Raw genomic sequence first — 13668 nt, 5'->3', positions numbered from 1 at the left:
TATTATTACGGTATTAGTTAAATGCTTACTATATGCCCGGCACTGTATTAAGTGCTAGAGTGGAGACAAGCAAATCAAATTGGACACAGTCCCTGTCCCACATGGGGCTCACAGTCTCAATCCCCATTTTACAGATGAGGTCACTGAGGCCCAGAGAAGTGAAGTGACTTGCCCAAGGTCACACAGGAGACATGCGGCAGAGCCGGGATTAGAACCCACGACCTCTGACTCCCAGGCCTGGACTCTTTCCATTAGGCCACGCTGCTTCTGGGATCACTCAGAACTCACACTGATCACAACTGATCACTCAGAACTCTCCTGCCAGCCCGTTCCAGAGAGCCGCCCCTGAAAATTCCTGAAATGCTTTGGGAAGCAGAAAAAGGTCCTGTTTTCTGGGAAATTAAGGGCAGAGATGTGAGGACTTGCCGAGATTACAGTAATCTGCCCTGGGAATATTTATAGAAGGCCTACGTAATCGGCCGAACCAATCATCTCAGGTAATTCAGGGCCGACTGCTGGGCTCGGCCAATCGAGGGCCGCGACTGCCGGCACGGGGCCGCCCAGCACGGGGCATGGGCCCAGCCAGCGCTCTGCCTTGGCGAGGTGGCAGGGTGGGGGGAGGCTGGAAGGGTTGGCAGGCTGCCCGCTGCATCAGCCGTGGCTCCCTAACTTTCCCTTTTGTTTCCTAGAGGCAGGTACTCCCACTGTGACTCCCTCCCGGGTCTGCGCCCCAGGGCCGGCTCCTAAAGCTGCCCCCGTGGCGGAGGGGCTGGAGAGCAGAGTGGGGGGTGCTCCCGTGCTGGTGCTTCCCAGCCTCCGTGGCACGTGGACCCCGAGCTCCCCCGGAACCCCGCACCTGGCCGCGGCTCACACGTGTCTTTCCTCCTGCATGCGCTTGGAGCTGAGGTTTCAGATCATAATCAGGGGCTTTGGCCCGAGACCAGCTCCTCCAGCCAAGGAGCCTAACTGGGGGAGCGAGGGGGTGGTATGAAGGGAGAGAGAGAGAGAGAGACACGCACACACAGAGACAGAAAGAGAGATGGTTAGGCAGCAGCTGTAGCGGTAACCTGGTTCAACTCCAAGAAAGTGTGAGAACTGCATTATAAGGAACCGCTTTCAAGCAGGCGGAGGCTGGGCCTCTAAGTTTGACTGGAGAGCCAGTGGCTACGTGGGCTTGGCCACCCAAAGTTATGAATGACCCCAGGGAATTCCTTTCCTCAATACAGATGTGGGGCCCTGCCCTGGCCCAGGATGCAGTGTACCGACTGCTTCAATGTCAGCTCCCCAAGGGTGGGGATTATGTCTACTAACTCTATTGGACTCTCCCAGGCACTTTTAGTGCTCTGCCCACAGTAACCACCCTCCCTTACCACCTCCTCCCTCTTCAGCACCTCCTCCTCAACCTGTGGGCTCTTGCCAATCAGCCAACATCTATTTCTCTCAGAAAAGAAGTCAAAGCTCGGGACCTAACCCTTGCCAAGGTTCTTTTCTGAGGCAGCGTCAAGAGGGTTCTGGGACGCTCTCAATCCCATGGGTGGTTACAGACTTCTTGTCTGTAACAGGACAGGACAGAGGCCGAGTGATGGGATGTTACCCTCCGAGGTTTCGCGGCTCTCTACGAGTTGGAATTCACCAAGAGGGAATTTCCATAAGCATAGCTTGACTCCCCATCTGGGGCTCAGTTCTCCCTGTTTCCATCTTCCTGGGGTCAGCTCGGCCTGCCCCTCCCTCCACTGCCCCTTTGGCCCCTTCTGCCTTCTCAGGTGCAGCTTGTCCTGCCTCCCTACCCACCCCTGGACCCAGATGGGTGGCACTGGAATGTGGGAGCGAGAATCATCATGGCGGAGGGGAAGACTGGCAGGAGGAAGGATGGGCAGGCAGACAGCGGGGTGGCAAAGCACAGTGTTCTTGGTGTGTCCTGATAATAACTGTGGTACTTGTTAAGCGCTGACTACATACCAGGCACAGTACTAAGCACGGGGGCTGGATACAAGCAAATCGGGTTGGACCCAGTCCCCTGTGGGGCTCACAGTCTCAATCCCCATTTTACAGATGAGGGAACTGAGGCACAGAGAAGTGAAGCGACTTGCCCCAGGTCACAGAACAGACAAGGGGCAGAGCCAGGATTAGAACCCATTACCTTCTGATTCCCAGGTCCATGCAAAGTCCTGTACTAAGCACTTGGGAAAGTACAACAACAAGAAACAGACACATTTCCTATGCATAATGACCTTACAGTCTAGAGATGAGTTCATTCATTCAATCGTATTTATTGAGCGCTTACTGTGTACAGAGCTTGGAAGAGTACAGTATAACAACATAAACACATTGCCTGCCCACCACGCGCTTACAGTCTAGAGAGGAGCAGGGAGGAAGAGGGAAGCCCAGGGCCCTGCGAGGGTATTCTGATCACTGCTGAGCTGTTGATGCAGCCCTGCCGGGTCCTTGAGCTCCCAGGGAACTCCAGGAAGGAAGGTGGTGCAGCCTCTCTGGGCCTCAAGGCTGGCTCCAGCCTCTCCACCCCTCGGCCTCTCGGAGCTGGGAACGGCCTCCACATCTGGAGGGAGTCAAGCCTCTCAGAGAGCCCAGAAGAACTGTACGGTCCGGCCTGTCTCTGCTTTGCTAACCTGGCCCTGGGCCGGGGCCCGTGCTGCCATGGGTCACGGAGGCGGGGGGCTCGGGACCGGGGCCTGCAGGGAGGAAGGAGATGTGGACGGCTGGGGCGGGTCACTCTCCTCGAAACAGCGAGGGGATTGATGGGGCCTGGGAAACCCCGCTGACAAAGAGCGGCTTCCGCTCCGAGATGCCCGGGGAGTGATTTAGAGGCCTCCTGGGGCCCTGCCTTCTGGACGCCCCTCTGCTCTGCGGTCAGCCACTGAAGAGTGCTCTTTCAAATGACCCTGAGGAACTCACAAAAACTCTCCTCCCTTCAGGCTCCTCCTTTCCCCTCTTTCATCCGCACCGTCCGCTTTGTGGCTTTCAAGTTTCAGCCCCAAAGGAGAAGGAATCCTCCCCTCCTCGCCAGTCTCCGCTCCCATCACCTCCACCACTGGGATTTCATCACCACCCAGCTCATGTTCACACTGAAATCCTGCAGCTGGGGCCAGGCCAAACCACCAAGAAAAGTCTTTGCCCCGAGGAGCTTGGAGCCAGCAGGCATCCCAGAGTTCCAGGCAGGCCAGGGAAGACCCAGCCAGAAGATCGTCCCACAGATAGATCGGGGGGGAGGTAGCGTGAAGGGGGGAGGGGGCATCTGGCATGCCAGAGTGCCAATATCCCGGCCATCGAGACAAGAAGCAGCCAGCACCGTACAATACCGCGGTCGACGCTGTGGTGTTCCCGGCTGGAAGCCCTGCACCGGCCTGACGCTCCCAAGGCCGGCTACGGGAACATCAGGACAGAGTCACCTGGTAGGAGAGCGGGGAGCTGGATACGGGACCCAAGTAGTCTGATGCCCAGCCAAACACTCTGTCTGCTAGGCCGCACTGCTTTTCCGGGCTCTTGAGTCTCCAAGAAGAAGGGGAGAGAGATAAGAGTGCGACTTGGATAGAGCCCGGGCCTGGCAGGAGGACGGGTTCTAATCCTTGGCAAGTCACTTCACTTCTCTGTGCCTCAGTTACCTCATCTGTAAAATGGGGATAAAGGCTATGAGCCTGATTTGGGACAGGGACTGTGTCCAATCTGGTTAACTTGCATCTACCCCAGCACTTAGAACAGTGTCTGGCACACAGTAAGTGCTTAACAAGTACTGTAATTATTATTATCATCACTATCATTTGCTTGTAACCACCTCAGGACTTAGAACAGTGCCGGGTACATAGTAAGTGCTTAACAAATGCCCCTTCCCCCTCCAACACACACAGGATGTCATTCCCCCAGGGAAAGTTGGAATTTGTGAAATAGTTTTGGGGTTTCCAAAAAGGCCTTGTTGCAGGGGGGGCTCCAGTGGTCCAGCTGGGTGTGGAGGGCTTAGCTCAGGGCCTTGCAGGTAGTGGAGAGCTGTATTACTGGAGGGTGTTGGAACGGGAACACCCTAAGCAGAGCATGGAGGTGGGCTGGGCTGGGATCTCGGCCCCATGTTGCAGCAGGAGGGATTCTGTGACTGCATTGGGCTTCTCTCACTGGAGACTTGATATTACGTTCACCTCTTGGGGAGAAAATGTCTTCTCTCCCTTCTTAGATTGTCAACTCCATGTGGGAAGAGATTAATAAGGGGCTGTGTCTTATCTGATCATCTCCTCTCTACCAGTGGTTGGCACATAGTAAGCACTTAACAAATACCATTATTATTTTCATCAGTATTACTACAATGCTTAGCATATGGGAAGTGCTTGATAAAGACGATTATTAGTATTACTGTTTTCACTGCTATCACAAGGTACTTTCCTCTGTCCTAAGTTCCTCTCCTTTGGGGACTCCCCCGTGATAATCAACCATATGTACTGAGTGCTTACAGAAAGCACTTGGGAGAGCACAATATAACAGTGTTAACAGACATGCTCCCAGCCCACAGAGAGCATGCCATATAGAGGGGGAGACAGACATTAATATAAATAAATACAGATTGGTACTTAAGTGCTGTGGGGGGTGAATAAAGGATATAAATCCAAGTGCCAAGACGACACAGAAGGGAGTGGGAGAAGAAGAAATGAGCACAGTGCCTGGCACATAGCATTTAAAGAGCGTCTACTGGGTGCAGTGTATGGTACTAAGCTCTTGGGAAATTCGAAATAAAGACGTTACCCATTCCCTGTCCACAAGGAGAATGGTGTCTCCTGGTCTTCAGAGGACCCGAAGACTGGGGCTCTGGTCCCTGTAGATTGATCCTTGCTGCAGCTTGAAAGCAAACCGTGGGGAGCGTGGAGACTTGAAAAAAAGAAAGCCAGGCAGGTTCAAGGAGAGGGGGGAAAGAGGTGTGAGGTGCGATTTATGGGAAGCAGCAAAGTTTAGGAGGAAGACCGTGTGGGCTTGGGAGTCAGAGGACCTGGTTTTGAATCCCCCATCCACCCCTTGTCTGCTGTGTGGCCTTGGGCAAATCACTTTAGTTCTCTGTGCCTCAGTTACCTCATTTGGAAAATGGGGATTGAGACTGTGAGCCCCACATGGGACATGGACTGTGCCCAACCTGATATGCTTGCATCTACCCCGAAACTTAAGTACAGTGCCCGACACATAGTAAGTGCTTAACAAATGCCATTAAAAAAAAAAAAAAAAGAGGTGGAACCCAAAGTGAAACAGTGAAAAAGCAGGCGTGAAGGCCATTTAGGCTGCCAGCTTTCTGAGGACAGGGACCAATGTCTTTTCTTTCAGGTGTTCTTCCTCAGCATCAGGTAGAGCGTCCTGCCCACAGCCTACCTTGGTCAGTCCCACTGAAGATGGTGGTGAGGACACCTAGATTTGCACCTCAATAGAAAGGAGCAGGAGGAGAAGGTGTAGAGTGTCTGCTGAATGTATTGTACCAACCCCAGCACTCGGTACAGTGCTTAGTACATAGGTACTTAAATAATACCTTCATTAATAATGATGATAATGATATAATGAAGTGGCTGCTTCATCCCGGGCCCTGGAGGGTAACAATGGGCTTTGGGAAAAATCACAGGGAGAGGAAGGGTAATAATAGTAATATTATTATTATAATTATGGTATTTGTTAAGCACTTGTTATGTGCCAGGCACTGTACTAGGTGCTTAGAGCAGTGCTTGGCACATAGTAAGTGCTTAATAAATACCATCGTTAATATCACTATTATTACAAGCAAATTGGGTTGGTCACAGACTCCGTCCCATGTGGGGCTCACAGTTTCAATCCCCTTTTTACGGAAGAGGTAAATGAGGCAGGGAGAACTGAAGCGACTTGTCCAAGGTCACACAGCAGAAAAGTGGCAGGGCCAGGATTAGAACCCATGACTGTGGTATAGTGGAAAGAGCACGGGGCTGGGAGTCAGAGGACCACGGTTCGAATCCTCCTCTACCGTGCACCGGCTGTGTGACCTAGGGCAAGTCACCTAACTTCTCTGGGTCTCTTTTTTCTCTCTGGTCCAATGGGGGTTCGATATCTGTTCTCCCTCCTACTTCCCCTATAAGGCACAGGTGAGTCAGAGATCATGACTGACCTGATTATCTTGTATCTACCCCAGTGCTTACTAGAGCGCTTATTACATAGTAAGCACTTAACAAGTACCACAGTTATCGTTATTATTAATAAAGAGGAGCTGTTTCTCTGCTTTCCCGCCAATTTCTGTGAGTCCAGGGAGAGGTTCAGGGAGTGGGGGCGTTTGTGGAGAGGGAGCCAGTGGGATGGGGCACTGGAGGGAAGGCTTAGGGAAAGCTTGAGACCACGTGGCTTAGTAGAAAGAGCACGGGTTTAGGAGTCAGAAGTCGTGGCTCCTAAACCTGGCTTCGCCACTTATCAGCTGTGGGACTTTGGGCAAGTCACTTAACTTCTCTGTGCCACAGTTACCTCATCTGTAAAATGGGGATTAAGACACGTGGGGACAACCTGATTAGCTTGGAACGTAGTAAGCTTAGAACAGTGCTTGGCCCATAGTAAGCGTTTAAATACTGTCTTTATTATTTTTATTAATAACAAATGCCACAGTTATTACCTCGGGGAGGAAAACGACCTCAAGGGAGGACCCCAGATCCCCCTCCTCTTGCCTCGTACAGGAGGGAACTGACTGGGGAGGGGGATCAGGGGGCAGGGCCGTCCAGCAGCCTCCATGGCCGGTGGGCACATGTTCCCCGGGGTTGCCAAAGAGCTTTCTGCAGGAAACCTGCGCCTGCCTGATGCGGGAGCCGGTATCTGTGCTGACAGGCAGAGGGATTACTCCCCTGACAGCTCTTCTCTCATTCTGGAGGAATTAGGGCACAGGTTTGAACTGTAAACGTGCTCCGGCGGCCTGGCTTTTCCCAAATAAACAAAATCGAGGCATGGGAAGGAGGGATGGGAGGGGGTCAAGGGGGGGGGGGACACCAGGGGAGGGCCCCCCAGCAGCTGGAGGTGGGGGGGGGATGCTCGAGGCCCTCGAGAGGGCCGCCTGGGGGCGCTGCAGGGCCGCGGCCGAGCCCGCCACGTGGGCGACTCAGATTTTTCCACTGCAACGCGGGAAAGTCACGAGGGGTCCGGGCCCGACCCCCTCTGCTCCCTCCCGTCTCGCCGGAAACTCAATCTCATCCCATCCCGGCTCCGCCACGTGTCTGCTGTGTGACTTTGGCCAAGTCACTTCACTTCTCTGTGCCTCAGTTCCCTCCTCTGTAAAATGGGGATTAAGACCGTGAGCCCCATGTGGGACGTGGATCGGGTTCAACCTGATTAGCTTCTATCTACTCCAGCGCTTAGAACAGTGCCTGGTACGTAGTAAGCATTCTACAAATGCCATTATTATTATTAATAACGCCCGGCCCCCGCCCACCTCCCCATCTCCCCAGCCGGGCTCTTCCCCTGCCCCCACAATAGCAGGGGCGAGGTCGTTGACTCTAATCCCTATCGGAATGACCCATTAAGCTGTGAAGCCGCATGGTTTAGTGGATAAAGCACAGGGCTGGGAGGCAGAAGGACCTGGGTTTTAATTCCGGCTCTGCCACATGTCTGCTGTGTGACCTTGGGCAAATCGTTTAACTTCTCTGGGCCTCATATGTAAAATGGGGCTGAGTGTGAGCCCCATGTGGGACTGTGTCCGACCTGATTGACTTGCATCTACCCCAGTGCTTAGAACGGTACTTGGTGCATAGTAAATGCTTAACGAGTACCATAATTATTATTATTAATAACCCACAGACCCCTCCAAAGGTGGAACCTGCCACAGAGGGGCAGTGTGGCCTGGCAGAAAGAGAATTTAATCGGGGAATCTGGAGACTTGGGCTGCAATCCCAGCTCTGCCGCTGGCCTGCTGTGTGACTCTGAGCAAGTTACTTAGCTTTTCCAGACCTCAACTCCCTCTTCTGTAAAATGGGGATAAACTACCTGCTTTCCCTCCCTCTTAAACTGTGAGCCCCATTTGGGACAGGGATTGTGCGCGTTCTGACGATCTTTGTATCCACCCCGTTGCTTGACATGTAGTAAGTGCTTAATAAATACTGTTATTGTTATTAACAATAATAATAATGATACTATAACAGGGAGCTTCCCTTTCCCTTGTGCTCTCCTTCCCCTCCATATGGGCCAGGTTGAAGTCTCTTTCTGGAACCTGACAGGGATGGGATTGGACTTCCTGGTTCTAGCCCGTGGGGGAAGGACCGTGCCCCATATTGGGCCAGGAGCAGGGCCGGGCCTATAAAATTTTAGCCAGCTGCCGCAGCCCGGCCCAGTGCCACCGGAGATGGCCAGGCGGGGCCTCTGTGTCTCTGCCCAGACATCTCCATCTTCCTCACCCCGAGTCCCCATCCATCTCCCCTGGGTGACTTTGAACTTGAAGTTTCCCTGCCCAGATCCTATGACTCAGGTTCTTTCTCTTCTGAAACCGGTCGGTCCCGTTGCCGGAGGAACAGGCCGGGGCAGGTTGAACTGCAAAGACCACATTGTAGCCGGGACCCAGTTTCATGTTGCTTAAGGTGTCGCCGGGCCCCCGCCAGCCACACGGGCCCTTCGGAGACAAAATGCTTTCCATCCCCTTGCAAAATCCGGGCTGCCGGCTCGCCTCCTTTGCGGCCTCGGGTGCGAATGACGCCCAGGTTGGCCACTCCCCCACGACCCCAATACGCACAAACACACACAAACACATACGCATGCACACACGCACGCACGCACACATACACTCTGGCCCTCCCTCCCTCCTCCCAAGTCACCTTCTTGGGAACAGCCTGGCACCTCTGCCTCCCCCGGTTTGGAGACTCCTGTGGATTGATGCCCGTGTCCCCTCCCCGACAACCTCTCTGAACCCCTGGGGTTCACCTTGGTGGCCGGGCTGGGTGACTCCTAGAGCTGCTGAGGCTCAGGAGTGGGGCCAAGGTTCCCCAAGCAACCCCAAACTCTAAGCTCCCCCTAGACTTTAAGCTCGCTGTGGGAAGGGAATGTGTCTATTCATTGTATTGTACTCTCCCAAGAGTTTAGTACAGTGTTCTGCACACAGTAAACTCTCAGTAAATACGATTGAATGAATCCCACCACCTGCTTCTCCACCCGCCATCCCCCGCCCCCATCCATCTCTGCTTCCGGGGGATTCTGCTGTTTGCTCTTGCTCTGCAGGAACAACCAATCAATCAATCAGTGGTATTTCCTAAGTACTTACTATGTGCAGAGCACTGTAGTAAGCACTTGGAAGTGAACAATACCATAGTTAGTAGGCAGGATCCCTGCCCTCAAGGAGCTTACAGTAGTGCTGGGCCCAGCCCATGGGGAGGCCTCCCAGACAGAAGAAAGCGGAGGAAGCGGTGGCTGCCTTTAATTACCACCCCACCACCTGTTTGGAGCTTTGAGGTGGGGAGAAGAAGCGTGGCAAAGCCCAGGGCACCTGGCAAAGGATAGGCCAAGCTCACCCAAATCCCCTCCCAACCAACTCCGGGGGCGGCCTGTGACAGGGGCGGCGTTTAATATAGTGCCTGGCACATAATAGTGATGTTGGTATTTGTTAAGCGCTTACTATGTGCCTAGCACTGTTCTAAGCGCTGGGGTAGATACAGGGTAATCAGGTTGTCCCACGTGGGGCTCACAGTCTTCATCCCCATTTTACAGATGAGGTAGCTGAGGCACAGAGAAGTGAAGTGACTTGCCCACAGTCACACAGCTGACAAGTGGTAGAGCTGGCACACAGTAAACGTTTAACGAATACCATTTTTTAAAAAAGGGCAATCCCCCCGCAGGGTTCGTGTGCCACCCTCTCTCCCATGGATGGTCTCCGGGAGAGGAAGTGGTCCTGGTGGCAGATGCTAGGCCATGCTGGGCCACTCCAGGCCACAGCAATGGCCCTTCGTCGGTAGAGCAGTTTGACGGGATTACGGCCAGAAGAAGGAGCCTGGTCGGTCCTCTCCAAGATGCCCCTCCGCTTTCTATGCTCCCGGAAGTGTGGGGTGGGCCCCAGTGGCCCCTTCACCAAAAGTGCCGGTCAGACTTCACTGCCCCCGTCTGACTGGGCCTTCCGGGGATCAGACACTGCTCTTCTCCAGAAAAAAACATGAATCCACCCATCTGTATCCAACTTCTTTTCCATGCCAGCCCGACGTGAGCATCTTGGGACCCTGAATTTTGTTTGTGATCATTAGACTGCGAGCTCCTTATAGGCGGGGAACATGTCTTGGGCTTCTGTTATACTAATCCAAGTGCTTAGTACAGTGCTCTTCGCCCAGTAGGCATTCAGTAAATACCATTATTACTGGCCTTCTTTCTTTGTGTGTCCGCCTTCTCTCTCCACGGGCTTGGTGGCAGCTGTTTGACAGCTCTACCCTCCCGACCACGGCCAGCCTGAGGAGCAGTGTGGTCTAGTGGAAAGAATTCAGGCCCGGGAGCCAGAGGACATGGATTCTAACCCCAGTTTATCTGCTGTGTGGCCTTGGTCAAGTCACTTGAGAAGCAGTGTGGCCTAATGGAAAGAGCACGGGCCTGGGATTCAGAGGACCTGGGTTCTAATCCACTTGTCTGCTGTGTGACCTTAGGCAAATCACTTCACTTCTCTGTGCCTCAATTACCTCATCTGTAAAATGGAGATTAAAGCTCTAAGCCCCCTGTGGGACAAGGACTGTATCCAACCTCATTAGCTTTTATCTACTCCAGTGCTTAGTACAGTGCCTGGTACTTGGATCTGAGACCTCTGGACCTTTGATATTCACTCCAACTCCACAGTACTTATGAAGATATCTTTAAATTACATATTATAAGTTATATTATTGTCTGCCCCTCTAGACTGTAAGCTCATTATGGGCAGGGAGCATGTCTGCTAATTCTGTAGTAGTGTACTCTCCCAGCGCTTAGTACAAAGCTCTGCACATAGTAAGCACTCAAAAAATACCATTGATTGATTAACAAATACCATAAAAAAACCCAACTTCTCCATGCTTCAGTTTTCTCAACCTTAAAATGGGAATTCAATGCCTGTTCTCCCTCCTACTGGCACAGGAACTGTGTTCAAACTGAATAACTTGCATTTCCCAGTGCTTAGAACAGTGCTTGACCCATAGTAAGTGCTTAAAATAATAATAATAACAATAGCCAGGAGGCACTGCTTGGGGAGGAGTGGGAAGGGGAGGAGAGGAGCGGGTCGAGGCACAGTTCCTGAGAAGTCCTCTCTGCCCTCCGCCAAGCAGGTGGGCGTGCTCAGGTCAGGATGCCCTGGGCAGGCTTGAGGGCAGAGCTCAAGGCTCTGCAGACACACCCTGCCCACAGATAGGGCTGACGGCAAGACCTGGATGAGCACTAGGTAGATTCACACCCCAGGACCCTTCGCCCACCGAAAAATCCGCTCAAAGACCCAAGTGTGGAGCCTGAAAGAAGCAACACTATCACCATCAGGGTTGGACCAACAGGACCCGGGCTTTGGGGGCAGATGCAGTAGTGATGATGTTTATTGAACATCCACAGTGGGTAACGCTCCAGACGGAGCGCTTGAGAAAGTGCAGAAGCAGTCTGAGACACATTCCCTGCCCACAAGTCAATTCCATTTTAAGGCTCCCAGGAGGGAAATGAAGCAGCTCTCACAGGAACGATTAAAAACGCATAAAGGCACCAAAAGCAGGGCCACTGAGACACACAAGAATCCTAGGGTCCTCACCCATGAAACGTGCCCATGGGTTGCTCAGAGGTGGTCGGGCTGCCAAGCGATTTCCGGAGAGGTTGGCATAAGTGGGGGCAAGGCATGGCCAGAGGGAAAGGCGAAACCGGCCACAACGCCATGTCACTTCGAGTGGATTGGTGGAGGGGTGAGATGGAAGTGGGGATTTTGGAACGGCTGGAGGCTAGGGGAGGAACAGGGCCTCAAAGAGCTAACAGGCCAAGAGCCACCATTTTGGGTCTTTCCATCCCTGAACGGAAACTCTTGGGTGTCATCAGAGCCCGGAGCTGAGCGAGGCTGGGAGTCCCAACCTTGGCCCTGTGGAGCATTGTTGTTGTTTATGATATTTGTTAAGCACTTACTTTGTGCTAGGCACTGTACTAAGCACTGAGATAAATACAAGCTAATCAGGTTGGACACTGTCCCTGCCCTCCATAGGGCTCATCAGTCTTAATCCCCATTTTAAACAAACTTCTTTGCCCAGAGCTAAGTTTTGTCTTCTTTTTGTGAGAATTTATTTTTACCCACAGATCTGGCACACTTAGCAAATCCTCAGGTGTCTTTGGGGTCGAGGGCAGCAGAGGTCCTGAGGGGTAGAAAGGTTTTGGAGCTCATGGGATGCTAGGTAGGAGAACGTCACAGGTCTCTGTGAATCTCTCGGCCTGCAGTCAGGCCCTGCCCTGGCCCGGGTCCGCCCTCCTGCCGGAGCCCGCTGTCGCAACTGAAGGCCAAGCGCCTCTTCGTTCCAACAGCTTGCTGACTCGGGTGCTGAGCTCCCGGGATGACGCAAGGGACCCTGGGCCCAGCTGACCCAGAGAACTGAGAGGACTCACCATCCATCCAGACAAGACAGCTCACGTGGCCCACATCCTGGCACCAGCCTCACCGCTTCCCGTTCAGGTTTAGGTCTCGGCTCGTGCCCCGTCGGGAGAGAACCAGGCTGCAGGGGACTGAAGACCCAGCTCCCTGTGCCCGTTGGGGGCACATGCCCAGGGCAGTCATCCTTGGCTTCTTACTGTTCTAAGAATGGGTTGGGACTGGGGATGGAGGGGGCCCGAGGCCTAGGTCCCAGGACCGTCACAGGTCCAAGTAAACCCAGACTCTACAGTAACAGAGCCTGGGCCGTGGCTGCCTCAAGTACAGTAGCCATCTCCTATGGACTAGCCAGCCCCATATCTCTAGCCTGTCCACTATCGCCCTGGAGGAAGGGTCCAGACTGGTCTGCCCAGGCTGAGGAAAACTGTTCCCGACACCTGGGTTCCTACGAGGGAAATCCGGTCTGATGGAGGCCGGTCAGGGTATCGTTTTTAACCCAGGGGCTAGAATCTGATGCTTATTCTATTATCTGCAAAAAAGGGGATTGGTTTCTTGACCATTCAGGGGTTCACACCTGGATGCCACTGGTCAAGTCCTGTGTACCTCAGGGCCGGGGTCTCCAGGGGATTTCCTGGTCGATATCAGAGAAACCTAGGCAGGCTGAACTTTTGATGAGGCAGCTCCAAACTCAGCATCCCAGAAATCAGAGCTGGAAATGGCCAGAAACCTCAACTAACCCACCCTTCCTCCCCCTGCTCCACTCCAGCGCATGCTGGATCCGGGCAACCCCGTTCTGATTTCCTGCATGGTGAGGAGCATCCCCTCCTCTGGTTCTGGCAGGCCTGAAAGCCGGGTGCGTAATTGCAACCAGGGCTCAATTATCAAGAGGGGCAGGGGAGCCTGGGGAAGAATTCCCTCAAACCACAGGGAGTCAACAGATAATGGAAATTAGAAACAAATTCATGGCAAAGGCTCCCATTTCAATTGAAACCACCGGTGGGGCTGTTTTCTCTTGTAAACCCAGAAATTAACACTTGTGTAAATTATTTCAACTGCTGGGGCAGCAGCCTTTTCCATAGAGCAATTACAGAACAGGAGAAATTGAACAGTGGAATTATTACTCTGCCGTCATGGGCGGGGGGTGGGTGGGGGGG

This window comes from Ornithorhynchus anatinus, chromosome 18 (genome assembly GCF_004115215.2).
Source record: "Ornithorhynchus anatinus isolate Pmale09 chromosome 18, mOrnAna1.pri.v4, whole genome shotgun sequence".
Classification (NCBI taxonomy): Eukaryota; Metazoa; Chordata; class Mammalia; order Monotremata; family Ornithorhynchidae; genus Ornithorhynchus; species Ornithorhynchus anatinus.
This window is presented reverse-complemented; position numbering follows the sequence as displayed.